This window comes from Rhinolophus hipposideros, assembly GCF_964194185.1.
Source record: "Rhinolophus hipposideros genome assembly, chromosome: 3".
Lineage (NCBI taxonomy): Eukaryota > Metazoa > Chordata > Mammalia > Chiroptera > Rhinolophidae > Rhinolophus > Rhinolophus hipposideros.
In genome coordinates, this window is record NC_138049.1 from 15,706,060 (window position 1) to 15,725,422 (window position 19,363).

A 19,363-nucleotide genomic window follows, 5' to 3' on the forward strand; every position below is an offset into this window, starting at 1 on the left:
AACCATTTTAAAGTGTACGTATTAGTGGCATTAATTACTTCATAATGCTGTGCAAATGTCACCACTATTTCCACTATTCTTTCATCACTCCACACAGACACTCTCTACCCATTAAATACTATCTCCTATATCCCTCCATTAACCTCTCCTCCCCAGGAAACCTCTAGTCTACATACTGTCTATGAATTTGCCCATTCTAGAGACCTCACGTAAGTGGAATCATACAGTATTTGCTCTTTTGTGATTGGCTTCTTTCAACTAGCATAATGTTTTCAAGATCCTTCCATGTTATTGCATGTGTCAGTACTCCATTCCTTTTTAAGGCTGAATAATATTCCATTGTATGGATGCTCCACAATTTGTTTATCCATTTATCCATTGATGGGCACTTGGATTTTTCCCTACCTTTTGGCTATCGTGAGGGGTGCTGCTATGAACATTTGTGCGTACTTGTTTGAGTCCTTATTTTCAATTATTTGGGGTATATTATACCTAGAGTGGGATTACTGGCTCATATTGTAATTCTACGATTAACTTTTTGAGGAGCCACGAAACTTTTTCCTCAGTGGCTGAACCACTTTACATTCTTATCAGCAATGTATGAAGGTTCCAATTTCTCCATATCCTCTTTCGCAATTGTTATTTTCTATTTCTAAAAAATTGTAGGCATTTTAGTAAGTGTGAAGTGGTATCTCATTGTAGTTTTGATTTTCATTTCATTAATGACTAATGATATAGAGCATATTTTCATATGCTTCTTGGACATTTGTATATCTTTTTGAGAGAAATGTCTATTCCAGTCCTTTGCCTCTTTTTGAATAGGATTGTTTAATTTTTTGATGTTGAATTATAAAAGTTCTTTATATATTTTGGACATTCTGCCTATATATCAGGTATATGATATGCAAATATTTTCTTCCATGCTGTAGGCTGTTGCTTTACTCTGTTGATAGTTTTCTTTGATGCACAAAATTTAAAAATTTTAATGAAGACCAATTTATCTACTTTTCCTTTTGTTATCTATACTTTGGTATTACATTTAAGAAACCATTTTCATACCCAAGATCATGAAGATCTGCCATATTTTCTTTTATCATGTTTATTTAAAACCTTTGTTACCAAATTTGAATAGGTACATTATTTGCTGATTATAACTCCAAGTGGCTATTTCCAAAATCAGATTCATGCAACAAGACAAACACTTGTCATCGTCGAGGGTATCTGAGATACTTTCTGAAGCTTCCAATAGCAATTCTAAAGAAGAAATTTTAAAAAGTTCTCTAAGTAGTAATGACCTCATTGAAATAAAGGTAATTGTTTTTCAAGTGGAGTCTCTTAAAAGGCATAATACACATTTGGATATACCAGTTCTAGAATTTTTGTTAAAGAATTTGGCATAGTTTCTTCTAAAACAGGTTTATGATAGGACATTTTATAATGTCTGTCTTCTCTGCAGATATTAACTATAGACAATCTGAGGTAAGTCATGTTAATAGGCTTTAAATATAGATATCCCTTTGTGTTTTTAAAACAGTGACTTAAAAAATATCATATTAAAGACAGACAAGGCACAAAAAGTTTTAAATTAAACATTGAGAGGCACAAGAAAAATAATGTACTCATTTCTGGATTTCTACAATTCCTCCTGGAGCACTCTAAATTGTGTAGGGTTTTATTTTTCTCATACGAATAAAATATGAAGATTCTTGTGATTTCAAAATAAATTCTTTAGTTAAACAATTTAACCCAACCCATTCCAAAAAGAGTGTAAAGAACTTTGCAAAAATACATATTCTGCAATTAGCTAAATAGTTAAGGAAACTGACAAAGGGAGAACGAAGAAGGTATGAAAGAAAATAGGAGACAGGTCTGTGTTGTGGGTAAATATTTCCCCCTTCCCATATGGAAGGATCTTCCTAGCCCCTCTTTCAGGGAGGCATGGCAGGTACTAGAGCCAGAGGGTTTCTTCTAATTGTGCATCTGGGATAAGGGTTTGAGATGCTAACCCCTCTGGGGAGAGTGTGTCTTTTTGAAGAGAGTTCATATCCTCCTGCACAGGACAAGGGCTTCCAGCCAAGCCTGTGACTCAGTGGGCAAGTTTATCTAACTCAGGGTGGAATATTATCAGATTTCTCCTCACACGCAAGCTGCATTCTCCCACCTCGCTTTAATTGGTAAGAAAGCTGACATTTGGATCCCCATCTGTCTGTCTCCGGTATTGATTTCTCAATTGAGAATCCAGACAGGGGGAAATGTTATTTATTTGTCCCTCATACCCCAATATCAAGTAGCACAAAATGTATGTTGTCAAAACCTAACTATTTATGCAGCAGTAGGTCAAGAGCCTGACTCTACACCTTCTAGCAGCCAACAAAGAATGGAAAATATCTATGGCTCTTCACTTAAAACAATCTACGTCTAGTCCTAGTTATCAAACCATACAGAAATATCGTCTATGAATTTTCATAAGAAAGAAACTATCACGAAATTAGCATTTTAACATCTTTAGAGTAAATTCAGATATGAGTTTCATGGTGACAGACCAAACTGGTAAGTTCCAGGTACTCCATTCTGGCTTGATCAGGGCATACACTGCAGAAAATTCAGAGGAGAGATTCTTAATCCTCCTGAAAACCTGACTAAAGTGCATGCTCAGGAAGATAGGGAGGGTATCAAGAAGCCCATATATAAATATCTTAGGTTTTTACTGATCTCTTAAGAATCCCTGATTTCGAGAAATCAATAAACCGCATTTCCTTCAAGAATCTTTCATATATCTTGTGTATTCTAACAAGTATTCGTCTCCAGTGTAAGTGATAAATACTGAAGTTACTTATTTTATGTGCTGGTCAAGTGTATAGTCGTAAACATTGCAACAGTGAAGAGGGGAAGACTTGGATTTACATTTTATGAAAGGGGAGGGGCTTAACAGTGCCCGGAACTTAAACAAAAGTCCACCCCTATCTTGTTTTGGAAAAAGACCCAAGGGAGTAAGCATAGTAGAGCTTAGATCTTTGTAAAGAAGTAATCAGGGATCTGCTTTATTGCCTCAAATCTCTTTGAGATCGAAACACTATTTTCCTAAAAATAATATATAGCAAATGTAATCACTGGCCACAAAACCATCCAAGAAAAGGATCCGTTGAATTTTTAACCTAGAACAAAGTAAGTTCCTAGATGAGTCTGTAAAATAATTTGGATGCAAAATGTTGTTCTACACAATGGATTGAGTTGACTTGTAAAGGGTTATTAACAGCAAGCCAGTAAAATTTTGGGAATTTTAAAATGATAGCATGATGGATTTATATATTTCCCTCTTTGATTAGGATTAGGTAACCAGGTCAGTTGCTATAAAGTTACTCCAAGGTCATTGCAATAAAACTCTCTTCCCTGTGTGTGTTTCTCTATGGCTGCGGGTGGGAGAGTTGATGGGTGGGCAGAGCAGGTAACCAACAAAAGTGATAGCATGTCATTCGAGCGTAAGTGAAAAAAAACCAGGATATATTTATATCATTAGTTAACTGATTCATGAAGAATTAGTGATGGTCCCAGCTGAGCCTGAAACCTTGTGGTGTATTTTTATAGTATCGACTACATTTAGTGAGAACTAAGGCATACCAAACACTAAACTCAGAAGTTACACACTACACTAAGAAATGGTATTTAATCCTACAATAAACCCTCAGGGGAAAAGCCATATTATACATGAAGAAAGTGAGGCTGACCAAGAGTCTTGATTCGTTCAAGGTCATGTAGTTGGAAAGAGGCAGAGGCAGGAGGGTCTGCACATAATAATCAGTTACTGTGTTTTAGCTGTGTTGTTTCTAGTTTCAGAAAGGTCAGCAAACTTATCATTGTTTCTTATATATTTCTCCACAAGCAATGGAGCAGGATGGTGGTCAACAAATGGACCTAGAGCCTACTCCTCCTCATGTTGACTGGGGAGCCCAGACTTATAGTTGATCCTGCAGGAAACGAGTAAGCATTTGAGAGAGAATGGCTAATGTCTGTATACTTTGGAAGGAAAAAAAGGTTGATTTAGAAAAGAAAATTGGACTAGGCCAATGAGGGAAACCAACAATCATCACAATTCAGAGAGCTTCTCTGTTCCAGGAAGCCTTTACTTGGGTGATTATTTAGCTTGAACTTGTAATTACGTGTTTCTAGTAAGAAACATTCTTCAGAAACCCAGTCAGAAAGTGACCCGAGATCTACAGAGTTGGCAAGAAGTCAGCCTTCTTGCCACAACCAGCATCTGAACTTCACAGTGTTCTCCATCAAGTGATTTCTGGTGATCCCACTCGGATCCTCTCTACACTGGCTTACGTTACCCAAATTTTATAAGGTAATGAGATATCTCTAATAAGATTTGTATTTCATAAGATCCCAAGTGGCCTTTCCAACCAAATTTTAATTACCCATCACCTCACTATCTTGATGAAAGTGTTTTGCCTATTTGGGAGTGCTAGTCAGAACAACCACTAGGAGACAGTCCTATGTTTGCTAGAAAACTCTACAGATAGAACAAAATTTAGAGTAAGAATAAAGGAAAATTTTTCATTCGTGGCACCAAGACAAAGTTTTGAAAGATCCTTTTTTAGATAGCAAAAGATCGCCAAGTGTATTTCAGTTGCCTCAGTCCTCCTTACTCTTCTTAGCCCTTCCCTAAATTCCCTGTCTAAACATGAGAGACAGTGAGTGACAGCTAGTTCAGAAGATTCTTGTGAAAGCTACGTTTTCACTAAGCTCCAGTTTTGCATTAATATTCTTTCTTCACCCATCTATCTCTTTTTTCTCTGTCTGCTTCACTCTCACTTCTTTATTGTCATCTCTCCTCCATTGTCAACGTCTCCTTCTCAACGGGCTCCTTCCCGCCAAAATTCAAATGTGCTCAAGTTTCTCCCATCTTTAATAAAATCCTGCCTCTGTGTCCCCCTCCATCTTTTATCTTCCTTTTCTCCTCTCTATTACAGCGAAACTTCTTAAAGAGTTGTCTGAATTTGTTATTACCACAAGTTCAACTTATACACATGACTGAACTCATCAAAACCTGGTTTATGTTCCCTCAATACTCTATTCAAATTATTCTTGCTTCCTTGCTTATAATTCAGTGGACATTTCTCAGGGTTTCCATAACTTCTAGGCATGACCTTACAGTACTGTTGGCCACACGCTCCCTCTTGAAATCCTGTGGTGTCTGAACATCATTTCCGCTCCCTCTTGAAATCCTGTGGTGTCTGTAACATCATTTCCCGGGTTGTCCTGGTCTCCTTCTGATTGCTCCCCGTCAGTTCTCTACATCTAGTCTTCTCTCCTCGTGTGTCTAAGCTTCAGTGCATCCCAAGGTTCTGGTCTAGCCTTCCTTCCTCTCCCTTACTCTCTGGGAGGTATCATCCAACCCTTTACCCTTTAGTTTTCATACCACTATGGACACAAAACCAAAAGTTTATAAGAAATGATTACAGCTTTTTTGTCCTTTTGTTTTTCAGAGCTGAAAAATTTCATAGGAAGGTTAATGATATTGCCAGAGGGTTATGTCATGGTCAGAAATAGGAGTGCTATTTTGTGACAGGAGAAATAGAGATTCAGATTCAACCAACACCGACAGCGAACATCTATTATGGGTTTGGATTATGCCCATCTGAATGTTATTTAATATTCCCAATAACCCCATGAGGTGTCATGACTCCTCATTTGCAGACGGGGAGATAAAAGCTCTGGGAGATTAAACGACTTACCCAAGGTCACACAACTAGTAAGTAGGCTACAGAGCTGGAATTTGAGCCCAGATTTGCATTTGTGTTGAGGTTTCCACTCACTAAGTACTGGGCCATAACCAGTGAAGCTTTTGTGAGCCTGGAGAAAATTATCACCTTCATATGGAAAGACCAGAGGGCAGTTTGCCTTGTAGCATTAGTAAAGAAATTTTAAAATCACATTTCAAAGACATATGGTTATGTGTCTTGCTGTACAATAATCAGTGCTATGGAAAAGTCATTCCATCGCTAAGTATTTTTGTAAAACGCCAGACTTTCCCTCCAAACAAAACAAAACTACATGAACTGTGGAATCAGCCTCTCTCCAGATTGCCATAATAGCAGTTCTAGAGGAAGTTGTTATGGTTTTCGGGGGACTGTTGTTATTTGAGCCACAAAACAATCATGCTTTAAATATCTGTACTTATTATTAGCATCCTTTGGGAAGTGAAGTAGTCCTTGGTAGGTGAGCTTATACTGTAGAATGTAACGATCAAGAAGTTAGAGCATCTTTTGAAATGAGCGGGAACTGAGAGGTGATTGCAAGGGGCTCAGGTGTCTTGTGTCTACTGGTGAACATTTCAAAAGGAAGAGACAAATACAGAGCTCCTTCCATTAAGGTAGGGATGGCAAGCAGGCAGCCTGAGATCTGACTGGCAGACTATGTGTTATTTGGCCCATGGGATATTTTTTTTTTTTTTAAGAAATTGACTTAGTTGTTGCAAGACTTGGTCTATTTCACATGGAAATCTGAACTTCTGGCTTCTCTCAAAGTGAGGCAATTTTCTTCTGGAGCTGAGTATGGCTGCCCCCTGAGAGAGGCCATTTCTCTCCATTTTCTCTCAGACTCCAAATGCCAGTTTATTCTTTTATGTTACCTGCCTGGCTGCTATAGAAATTTGAGTTTTATGCTTCAGCTTTAAAGGTTTTGAAATTCTGGATTTCATAAACCTAGAAAGCAAGTGCTTTCTGTCAAAATTAAGGCTTCAATTAGACCTCCTTTGTGTGTCCAATATCACCTTCCTTCCTTTTTTCTGCAAACGTTTATTGAATAACTTTTCTGTACCCAGCATAACAATTACAAGCAGTGAATGAGACATCATCATCATCATCAGGCATTTTTGAGAGCTTTCTCAGTGCAATCTCCAACATGCCTTTCAGTCCTTGCAAACTCCCAGATGAGGTGGGTTCTCTTGTTATCACAATTGTGCAGATGTGACACTGGATAACTTGCCCAAGGTCACACAGTTGGTAAGAAGAGAAGCCAGAAGATGGGTCTGGAACAGTCTGACTACTGAGTTCAACCTCTTTACCCTTCATGTGCTTATGGTTGAACGAGGCTCACAGTGTGAGGGGAGAAACCCTCCTTACAGCCTGATCACGATGGTGACTTCACTCTGGCTGGTTTGATGGCATCAACATTTCTTCTCCTTGGTCAGAAATCACTAGTGGAGAGACCAAGCCCAATGGGCGTGTCTTCAACACTCTGCATGGGGTTGGGTCTTTCCTAAGTATTATCTGACTACTTCAATCTATAGATCTGTTGTGTGTGTGAGTCTGAGAGTATAGGGTAGGTTTGTGGGTATGTGTGTGTGTAGAAAACTTTTAGGAGGCCTCTGACACACCATTAAACTTAGGAAAATTTTTCCCTAGATTTTTTTTTTTGAACATCCCCACCAGTTTCGTGTAGCTGATCTCTTAATAAAGCTTGTTATGCTGAGTGTACACAGAATAGGGATAATACCTCATTCATCTTTGTACTTTCATTGCTCAGCACCTAGGGAAACACCCTCTGTACATGCTTGCTGAGTAAACAAAAGAAACTACCAGAAAGAAGAGAGTGTTGTCAGACCCGAAGATGGCTTGGCTATGTCTGTGAGGTACAGACATAACCAAGTGGGGACAAAGGCAATATCTGAATGGGCTTAATAGAAAATTCCCAAGAGACCCATGAATGCTGAGTCTATGCTCACATTGGAGATTTTTTTAGCTCCCACTGGGGTCTATAAATTCCAGTGGTTAGCGTTGTGGCTCAGGTGCCTTTTTGGAATGACCGTGCTGACCATGTCAGGTGTTTCTGTCTCTGTTCTTTAATTAATAAACACATTTTGGCGAAGAGAAGCTGTGGTTCAGGATGCTTTTGATTTTTTTCTTTTTCCTTTTTCTTATTTATTGTTAGGGATTGGCCAAAGAATCCCCTTAATTATTTTGATGATAATTGCAGAAAAAGTCCTCAAAGTAGGCATTGCTTTTGAGCTGTGAAATGATCTGAAGGAAAACCAAAACAGCAAACACAAACAAAACCCAACCTCTGATCTTTCTATTTGAATAGCAAAGTAAAGGTGGTTTTTCCATGTAGACATGTCCGAAATCGACTGTGTAGTCAGGGCTGAGTTGGGGCAGCCCCCACAAGGCTTCCAGGCTCTGTATGCTCCCTGAGGAGAAGTGGCAGAGGTCACACAGAGTCACTGTGGCCCTAATGGGGATCTTTTTTATACCTCTGACCCCTAATAACATAAAAGTTTGCAACTGGTCACCCAATACTGGTAGAGAAAAATACTCAAGAATATAAGGAGGAGGTCAGTTGGGAGACTACTGAGTTGGGTCAGCTTTCTCCATTATGAAAGCTTTATAGATAGTGGTATAAACAGCTCCCACTCCCCCAGTCCATCAGAATAACATCTTCATTTGCATAGAGCTCCCTGGATTAATGTGTTTTCACATACCCCCTGATTAACTCACATAGTCCTCAGAGCAATCTATTAGGCCTACAAATAGCAAGGGCCTGAGAGGGCATGAGACTGGCTCAAGACCAGTAAGTGACAATCCGAAGACTAGAGAGTGGTGTTCTGATTCCCAGTCTAGCACCTTTTTGTTACATCATGGCTATTAATTTCCAAATGGAGTGGAGATCTATAACCACCCACGTCTCCTTGCCCTGTATATATTCTGGCATTGAGGGTATGGGTTGAAAAGAAGGGTTTGAGTGTTCTAAGTCAGGGGGAGTGCTTTGGTAAGTCTGGGAAAATCTGGTGAAAAACTTGCGAGGCAGCAAAAATGTTTTCAGACTGAAAGGGACTGTGTCTTATTCATCTTTAGCTCTCTAGCACCCGGCTCCTGGTACATACCAACCCTCAATAAAGGTTTGTTGATTTGAAACCTGTATGTTAAATCCATCTGTAAGACTGGATTAACCCAAAGGGCAAATTCTGGTGTTGTCTATACATGTGTTGTTTTTGCTAAATTCTTTCCTTAGTTGAGGGTCCTTCCTGAGCAAACTCCATTTCTAGAAATCAAATTTCTTTAGGGTAAGCTGAACAAGAGTTTAGGATCCCAGATTGCTGTGGAGAGGTGGGATATTTGCTTTTCTTAGCCATTTCATTGGAGAACATTCTATTATGGCAATAGGTCACTTTCTCATACTTAGTCAAGTTTAACAAAGACTGTGATAAGGGACATTTGCCACAAGAATAAATACCTATGTAGAAAGACATAATATATACTGTGACCTTATATCTAGGGCATGTATGTATGTTATTTACTACAGCCATTAACTAAAGAAATCCAGACATCGTTGGGACAAAAAGATATCCATGTGATCTAGTAATGCTGTACATTACTTAATTTGCCATCATTTTTGGTATTTCTTAGTGCTGTTTCTCCATTAGCAAAAGAAAATGTTTTATTTAGAAGTAACACATTCATTCGGATCACATATATTTGACTCATGGGCAAAGGGCTTTGCTGTGGATCTAATTGAAACTGTGGCTCTCTGGCCAGTCTTGAATGCTCCCTGGTGGAAGAACTCAGGCCAGGACATTCGGGGTATCCTCAGACAGCTGGTGTCTCAGGGAAAGGACTGCAAAGGAGATGTTCTACGGTGCCCTTGGAAACACACCTCCACTCAGCACAAAGCACACCATCTGCATGGAATGTATATGCCAGTGGGAGGCTTACAGGTTCTGGTTCCCCAACTAATCGCTTCTCCTCAGGCGCTCCCTAGCCAACTCTGGGGGTTTAACTTGTGACTGTGGTAATGAATATCATTTACCAGTACCCAGTCTGTGTGCAAGACTGAGCAGTAACAGGCATGATGCTCCCAACACATGAACGGATTTAGTTTTACTGCCCACAATTGGACATTTTTGCAAAAGCAGTGGCTCTTTCTACCTCTCCTGCACTGACATTATGTTTGGACTGGTTCATAATTTTCAGAACTCTTAAAAGTCCCTTTAATGTAAATAAAAAGGAAATCACAGACCTGCCCCCTGAAGTCCCCCTTCCCACCTCTCTTCATCTATCCAAAATGTATAATGGAAAAACGATGTAGTTCTGGCTCTGGGTCAAAACAAACAATCTGGAAATACTGTGTAAACCCAGCTGCTGCACCAGAGGACAGAGGCCCCACTTTACGACCTCCGAGATGGTTAACCATATGCAAAATAACAAAACCTCAGCACCGACTTGCAGTCTATGCTGATGCTGGGCTGGTTTTGGCATTCCTTCCCTTGATCTAAGTGAATGCACATTCCACACCGACCAAAGCCCCCTTTCCCCAACAATCCAAGCTTGTTTGAACCTGGTCCAGCAGCGATTATGTGCAAGAAACGAATACAAGTTGAATAACAAGCAGAAGTGGGGCCAAATTTAACCACTGAAAAAAATAGGCATCGTTAAAAGATAGGCACCAACTCTTCAGCTTCAGGGGAGCTGAGGGGTGACCGACCAAAGAGGCCCTGCTGTTTGAAGAATCACTCTGTCGAAAACCCTGTGGTTTACTAATCTCAGGTTAGATTACATCTAGAAATTTCCAGCACACCAGGGATGAGGCATACTTTCTCAGGTGACAGGTGTAATGAAAGTCAAGGTCAGGTGGAGTGGGGCTGGGGCATCTGTGAGTGTGTGGAAAGCGTAGTCAATACACATCCCAGGGCCACTCCTACGGAGCCCCACACCACGCCGGCTGCTCCCGAAACCGTGTGAACATGATGCTTGTCACAGATAGAGTACACTCATTTCCTGAATTATACAGGGAGGCCACACATTTCAAACATACGCCTCTCCCCGACAGCTGCCTCCACCGGAAATGAATGTGTGTCACTATGGCTCGCAGCGATACGCTGGGCTGAAAGGGCCAGCTTTTGATTTGCCACTCGAATGATCGATGGCATGTTAAGACCAGCTTCTTGGAGGTATGGCAATTAGGGGAGAAAAGAACAAAAAGCACTTCATGGCTGACTCAGTGCTTGGGGTTGGTAAAATAAACAGAAGTATTACCCCCTTCCCCTTTTTTCTGCAATATTCTTTTTCAGATCTGGAAATATAAATAATTAAAAATAAATCAAGCTCACTTTGAATTTCAAGAGAACCTTTTCTCTATGTCGCCAAGGGAAAGTTACATGGTTTACTTTTTTTTTTTTTTTTTTTTTGAAATGCCTAAAAGTGCTAGGCTCCTTTGATACAAGAGAATGAAGCCTTTATAATGCTCCCGATTTGCTTTGATTTTTGGAAGCAGAAGCAAGACAAAAGAGACCAGGGAGAAAAGTAAATGACCTGTGTGGGGTGGGTCAGGAGGGCCTGTACAGGCCAGGGCACTGGCTCCTTTGGAAGAAGGGCAGCTGGCAACCAGCCCTGAAAGCAGGCATGCATTTTCCAGAACAATGCCTAGGTAGATCCTAACCCCATCAAATCTTGAGGCGAGGGCACCCCACTGGAGGGACTGTCCAGTTATTGCCTGGGTGATCCAGCTCTACAGTACTTATCCTCAGTGCCCAAATTGCTGGGGGTTGAGGGTAGTAATTAGATATTTTTTTGCCTGGCCTCCATTTGCTCTCTCATCAGCTCTGCACTGAGCACCTACTAAGCAGGATTCCAGGGAATAACGGAACTGCTGAAAGCTGAAAACACAGACTCCCTCCTTGAGGAGGAAGCATGAACAATGAAGAGAGAATTAAATGTACAATCCTTGCAGTCACTTCCCAGGCAATGTTTAATCCGGGTTTTGCTGCAGCCTGGCCATCAGGCCGGGAAAGGGCTTCTCTTGGAGGGGAGCATTAGAGGAGGGGTGAGAAATGGGAGCGGACCACAAAGGGGTGGGCTTTGAGGGCCGCATTTTGTGCCCTTCAGTCGGGCCAGGTGAACACCTTGCCAGACAAAGTCAATGTGCAATGAATCACCTGGGAAGCTGACACCTGCAGAGATTGAGCAGAGATGGCAGGGGGCTGTGGCAGGGCCCTGGAACCTGCATTTTTAATTCACACCCCAGCTGTTTCTGTTGCAGGAGCTGTCCAACCACTCAGGTCCTAACTTAGACTTCAACAAGAGAATAATAAACCTCATATTAGCATTGCTTATCAAGAGGGCTGACAGAGCATTGGAGCTCACCTACTGTTCAGACACTCAGCTGCTGTGAGTGCTCAGCCCACTGGGCTCAGCTGGCTCCCTGGTTCCCTGCTTCCCTGGTTCCCTGGTCAGAGGGTAATTTGCTCCCATTTCTTTTCTCCCCAACTTTGGCATCATGGTCCAAATCATCAAAAAGCTGATCTATTTCTTTGAAAGTATGTAACACCCTGGTTACACATGTATGCTTTCCCCATCATAACATTTTGGCATTGAAATATTGGGTTGGGCATGAAAATAGCAATAACAAAATGGTTTATTTCACAGCAACAATGGAACCAAATATTTCTATTTGAAAATATCTACCAGAAAAACAATCTACTGGAAGACTTATATTGGCATTTTAATAAAATGTATTTCTTTGTTGGAAATACATTTTTTATTTGAAATCATTATTGAGAAATGCATTTTTTTGTTACTCTTCATACTTTCGTTACTTTATTTGGAATCATATTATGGACTCCCTTACCAATAACTAATGAGGACAAAGAGATTGATTTGAACAAAGAAGATCAAGAGGAACACTAACCCAGTAGCTCTGTCCAAATCTCTTTGGCATCTGACAGTCTCATAAGCTCTGCTTTTACTTTATATGCAAGATTCTTCTTTCTATTCTTCACAGCCTCTATAGTGTTATAGTGTTAGCAGGCTTAGGCCACTTCTCTTACACACACACACACACACACACACACACACACACACACACACACACACCTCCTTTGACAGGGAAGAGGCCTGGAATCTCTCCTGGAATCACTGCACTGTCTAAATCTAGCCCTGATAATGCTGAAGCCAACTGCTGACACCCACAGTCATTCTGTGCACCCTGTACAGGGTGACAGGCCCATAGGGTAGTTCTTTGTCTCATTTTTTAAAAATGATGCTCTATTGTATTTTTCTCCAGGGTTTCATGGCTATCTATCTAGTTATATATAGAATCATCATAAAGCTCTTGGGAAGTTTAAAAGCTTTTGGCTTTGAATCTGAATTCTTAGAAAAGTAACTTAGAACTTAAAAATTCATTTTTTTCTGGTTATGGTGTACATAAATATATACAATATTTAGATACACATATTTACATAAACTTACATATACACATATGTAAATATATAGATGGTAAATTTTTTGGAAAAAGATTAAGATAAAATGACTTTAAATCAAGCCACATTACTGTAGTAATTACTGTAGTAATATGAGGTCTGACAATTAAGTTAGCGAATTTGTTGCAAAGGATGTTGCTAACCTTTTTTTATATCAGAGGGATTATTTACTATGAATTTGTACCAACAGTTTACTATTTGGAAGTCCTGAGAAGGCTGTGTGAAAAAGTTTGATGGCCTGACATTTTCGCCAACAATTCATGGCTCTTGCATCACGACAATGCACCAGCTCACAGGGCACTGTCTGTGAGAGAGTTTTTAGCCAGTAAACAAATAACTGTATTGGAACACCCTCCCTACTCACCTGATCTGGCCCCCAGTGACTTCTTTCTTTATGCAAAGACAAAGGAAATATTGAAAGGGAGACATCTTGATGACATTCAGGACATCAAGGGTAATACGATGACAGCTCTGATGGCCATTCCAGAAAAAGAGTTCCAAAATTGCTTTGAAGGGTGTACTAGGCACTGGCGTCGGTGCATAGTTTCTCAAGGGAGGTACTTCGAAGGTGACCATAATGATATTTAGCAACGAGGTATGTAGCACTTTTTCTAGGATGAGTTTGCGAAATTGTCAGAACTTGTATATGTTCTAGTCTTTTTCTTATTTATATATGTGAATTATGAAATAGATCTCTGCTATATTGTTTCTTTAGTTTTATATTCTTTTAAAATTTAACTGATCAAAAGCATTTTCCTATTGAATTATTTCAAGACATACTTTGCAGTGTGTTTTAATGTGTACCATTTTCTGGATAGAGGTCAGATAGCCAGTTAGCTACTGTTAGATAACTGAGTTGCTCTTCAGTATCTATAACTCTAGATAATATGAGATAAACATTCTTGTTTGTAAGTGATTATGTGCCTTTTTGCTTGTTTCCCTAAGATAAATGGCAAGTTTGGATATTGAGTGCTAACTCTTCTTCTCATTGCTGATAAAGTTTTTAATTCTGACAGCTTTAAGACACTCTTACTTCCTTTTGCCAGAAATCCTGAAATTTGTATAATGCAATTTTCCTAAATTTTAAGACATTTCCTTTAATGTCACACAACATCAACCTAACTATAACTTAGTTTACTAAATCTTTAAAATGCACAGGGCATTTGAAGGTCCTGTATCTACTGTCTGTGAGAATAGGAAGCACTACACAGCACTGCACTTAATATGGGAATATGGTTGCTTATGAAACATTTAATGCACAAGAACTTTTGAGTACCTTATACCATATGATGACAATAATGTCAGTGATTAAATAGTTCCTCAGTCTTGTAGTCCATGAACTGGGTACTCAGAACTGGCTACCACAGAACCTAAGTCTTTCTTTTTTTATAGTTCATCATCCTAGATACATTTTCTTTAACAGAATATAGTCTATCTCATTGTTGTTGTTGTTTTATTATATTATCACAATGATAAACCTTGATGAGTGAACCAATGGTGAGTCCCAAGAACCAGCAACGTGCATGTTGTCTCTGGAATGTTAAACATGGTGAGATTTTGATAAACCCTTGAAGGGCTTTGAATGAAGTAGCTGTTCATGGAGGCCAAACATGATGATAAGTGAGATATTTAACCTCTTGCCCAGGCATTAAGAAGTTAGGTTAATAAGAGGTGCTACTCAAAATAACCATTCCCAAGTCAGGGAAGTGTGAAATGAAGGTCCAAGGATGCTGTCACTTCCATCGGGAGAGTTTGTAATGTTACTTTAAAGTTAAATTGACTTTATCTGGGCAACCTATAGCACACTGGTAGTACCAGGTCTTAGGAGGTAATAAATTGACAGCGCATCTCCTCCTCCTCTCCCTGTTAGATATCAGACTTTCAATTGACTGCTCTATAAGACAGTGCTTGTATCTAAAAGCACGTCCAAATTGCTTTGCTTTAAGCAAAACCCTAAGAAAGAACAATGCAACTTGTCCATTTGAATTGGGAGGGGGCACTTGTTAACTTAAGGAAAGTATGACGTTAACAGACTAATGCCAGTAGATGCCAAGACCATCAGGCCCCCACCTAAGCCGGGTACCATGGTCGCTACTTTAAAGAATAGTGGTAAGTGTTTGATATGAATATTTAAATACTGTGAAAATGTTATAGACATATTCCAGTTTACAAATGGAATCTGGGAAGAAAAAAATAATTTTTTTTTTCACAATAAAGGTTTGGTTGTGGGATAAACTTGTGTTCATAATGGAACTTGCCTATAAAAGGTGGCAGGCAATGGAAGTTGAAAGCTTCTAAGAGAAGACATTGAAATGACTCATTGCCTTTGGGCAGCAGTTGCTATTAGAAAGAAATAGGGGGAGGGGTGTTTTTATTAAGGTAGAATAGAAATTTAACCTCTTCTGATGAAAAAATTAAACTCTTTCATTCTTCTGACATATGAAAGAAAAAATAGGGGAGCATTGACAGGTACTAGGTGTAAGATCAACAGCAGGCTATACATGAAGGCCGTAAGGAGTGATGTCTTGAGCTGAACTTTCATGACCAATGGCTGTGAGAAGCTGCAGAAACGTGCATGTGATGTTAGATGGAAAGGAGAGGACAGATTGCCAGGAAACTTTTTATGCGACACAAGCCAGAAATCGTGCAGTTGCACACCAGCCTTCCTCTTAGATAAGATTGGGGGTGGGGGTGGGGAGTGTGGGGGTGGTAGTGGTGAGGAGTTAGTTAAAAAGAAACAGTCTCTGAATGCTGAAAAGACCATGCTATGACTTAGAAAAATGTACTCATAGTATATCAAAGCATATTGTTAGGTTGGGTAGGGATTGGTTCACTTTAGAAACAGTTTTAAAGACAGGTGGAGGAGGAGACAGGAGAAAAGGTAATTTGAATAACATTCAAGACATTCTTTAGAAGTCTGTTCAAAAGATGGAAAAATCAAAGATATTTGAAGGCCAAAAGTCAACAAACAGAAGAGCTATAACCCATTACATTTCAGTTTTATTGGGGCATGAAATGAAGTTTCATGATGTTCTAAAAACAACTTAACTGCATAAAATTGAATAAGTGAATTGGCATGCAATCCATACCATATTTTTTTATTTCATTTTGATGTAATAATAGAGACTGGTTAGTTATGTTACAGCCCTTTTCTTCAAATCATACACAGAGACCATTTTAAAAAATTCAAATTGCTCTTACATTCTAGTAAAACCATAGATAGACAGGCTGGTTGATTTATGACTTTCCAGTAACATTTATTCTCTAATGGCTTTTACCAAATGATTTATTTACTTGGTCTATGCTGAGGTAACTTCTTGGCTGGACCGTCTGCAATCCGTATAGCGCAGAGTCTAAGGTGAGTCACCTCACTAACTCATCTCTTACGTTTCTGTGGATGGCTGTGGGCTCTTATGCAGAGAAATTAGGAGTGCTGGGCTTGGTCTGCAAATGCCTCTCCTTCCCTGTCATTTCTCTTTGGAGAAAAGAGAAAATCATTGACAATTTCTGACCCACTGAATCCTGGTAGGTAGCAAAGGTTCCATGTCAAGTCTTTGCTAGCCAGCTCTATGGTTCTGCTTCACCTTTTTAAATTTATTTTTTATTTTTTTGTCTTTTCTCTCCAACTTCCTCTCAGAGATGACAAAGCGAATCTATTGAATGTCATCTACAATAACAGATTTTTAAACTAAGACCTGTATGAAGTCACTGTCCTTACCAGTTAAGTATTTGTGTCCCTTCTTGCCCCAGCATGCAAGATATCCAAAGTATCTGGAACACGAGAGATTGTAAGGACAATGCTAGTGTGTATACACCTCCTTTCGCCATGAGCTCGAGACGATGTGGCTGAGGATCAAAGGTTATGGAACATGCTAACAGGAATTAACACGTCCTCCTTGAAAACTTTTATACCATCTCTATCAAAAAAGATTAAATTCTGATTTAAATGCTACTTAACTCCATCATCAGTTCTTGGGTTTACTTGTGACAATAAAATGAAGGCCCGTGTTATTGGCTAGAAGTGAAGGCAAGGGAAAGTTCTTTGACTCTTATTTGGGTAGATTTAATTCCCCTTCCCTTTTCTGAATGTTACAAAGCCCTTTGGAGCATAATAACTTGTCTTTCTTTCCTTTTCTTTTCAACCCACACGGTCTAAAGTAGCAGAGAGGGGGAGATGCTGGGTGTGGTGGGGATGGGATGAGAGTAGGGTAAGGAATCACTTCTGCTCTCAAATTTTCTGGTGCCTTGCATGTTTATAGATACACTTTGCCCACCTATATATTCACTAGCTTTATGAATTTCTTAAAGTGCCTCTTGCTTACTAACACCACACCGTCTAGAATTGATTGTATCACGCTTTAAATGTCAAACTTATTTTTTGTATGTTTCCTACATTTTTCTCTCCTCTCTCAGGTCCACGGCAGTGCTCACAGCAGGGCTCAGTCTGACAATCCTCAGCCTGTGTTTCTGGCCACCATGACCAACTGTCCAATATTGGCACTAGACAAAAGCCTCAATTCTTGTACTTTTTTGGCTCACAGAATGCCTTGAAAGAAGTGTACACCTACCATGTTTCCCCCAAAATAAGACCTAGCTAGACAATCAGCTTTAATGTCTCTTTTGGAACAAAAATTAATATAAGACCTGGTCTTATTTTGCTGTAATATAAGACCGGGATATAATATAATATAATATAATATAATATAATATAATATAATATAATATAATATAATATAATATAATATAATATATATAATACTGGGCCTTATATTAATTTTTCCTCCAAAAGACACATTAGATCTGATTGTCCGGCTAGGTCTTATTTTGGGGGAAACAGGGTATGATTCCTGAAAGATTTTAGAGCATCATTCCCTCTGTGCATTTCCTGAGATATTTAGATCCAATTCTTCGATAAGTTAGTGGTTGCAACTAAGCCAGTAATTCTTTGTGTGAACTTAGAATGTTTATGAGATATTAATTTCCAGTCCCATATAATACCATTGGTTCATCTCCTCATTGGATAGATATATGAATGACTATTTTTTCCTAACATACCATAAATACGTTGATATATTCTGTCAAATAGCTGAAATCAGTTGACATTCAAATTTATACCTTATAGCAGCAGACAGTGAATACATCATTTCCATAATTATTGTGGAATACCCTCACACACATGAGCTTGGGTGTATAGATACAAAAGTCAACACAGCAAATAGTTTAAGAATGCTAGAATTTTAAGAGAACAAAACACGATCCTGAACATTAGCAGGGGTGCTTTCAGGCTTATTAATATTCACAGCCTTTAATCGTATCTCAGTGATACTCATAAGTAAAGGATTTTGTGAAAATGTTTGAAAGCCAATAATTCTTTTTAACAGACTAACAGGACTGAATTAATATTAAATTGATTCCATTACCTGGTAACCATTTGGTTCTGGTCGAATATATCTTTCAATGAATAACTTTTAAAATAAATGTTACTGAATGTCAACTCACTATAATTTTGTGACTACATCACAGAATATTTTTCTGTCTAAACAGCTGGAATAGTGATGATAGGACCCTAAAAGTTTCTAAAAAAGTGCTCATTAATCACGTTTTTGTCCTATATGGTAAATTATGTACTCTAAGAATTTTTAAGATTCCAGCAGACATTTGCAGCAACTAGACTGGAAAGGATTCCTATTTTTGCTTTGCTATTTTAGAAAAATAAGCAGTTTTCCTTGGATTGTTTGCTTTCTTAAATTCCATTCCCTGATGCACTAAAATCTGTATGAAAGCCAACGCTGTTGATATGACTGAAACAAATGGCTTTACTGTCAACCAGATTGAGTCTTTGCAAACACTTTATTAAAGCAGTCAATTTTAATAATTTCACTATTAAAGTCTTTCTCCCAGAAAAAAATAGAACAAAGTAACATATCTGGAATATCAATGAACATCATCTCAACAGAATTTCTACGCTTTCCAGAAACATTGGGTTCTTAAAATTTTAGCCAAATAAAATTTCCTAGAATCACAGGTTTTATTAACTACTGCATCGCCCTCAGGCCTTCACGTTTTCAGTTTTGCTTTTTACACGGAAAGGCAGTGATAGAATGGTGA

General features: G+C 39.0%; 1 protein-coding gene across 1 annotated transcript in view; it reads right to left on the minus strand.

Moving 5' to 3' along the window:
- Window positions 1–19,363, minus strand: part of UST (uronyl 2-sulfotransferase) — a 263,471-nt gene that overhangs the window by 3,630 nt on the left and 240,478 nt on the right. The window lies entirely within an intron of this gene.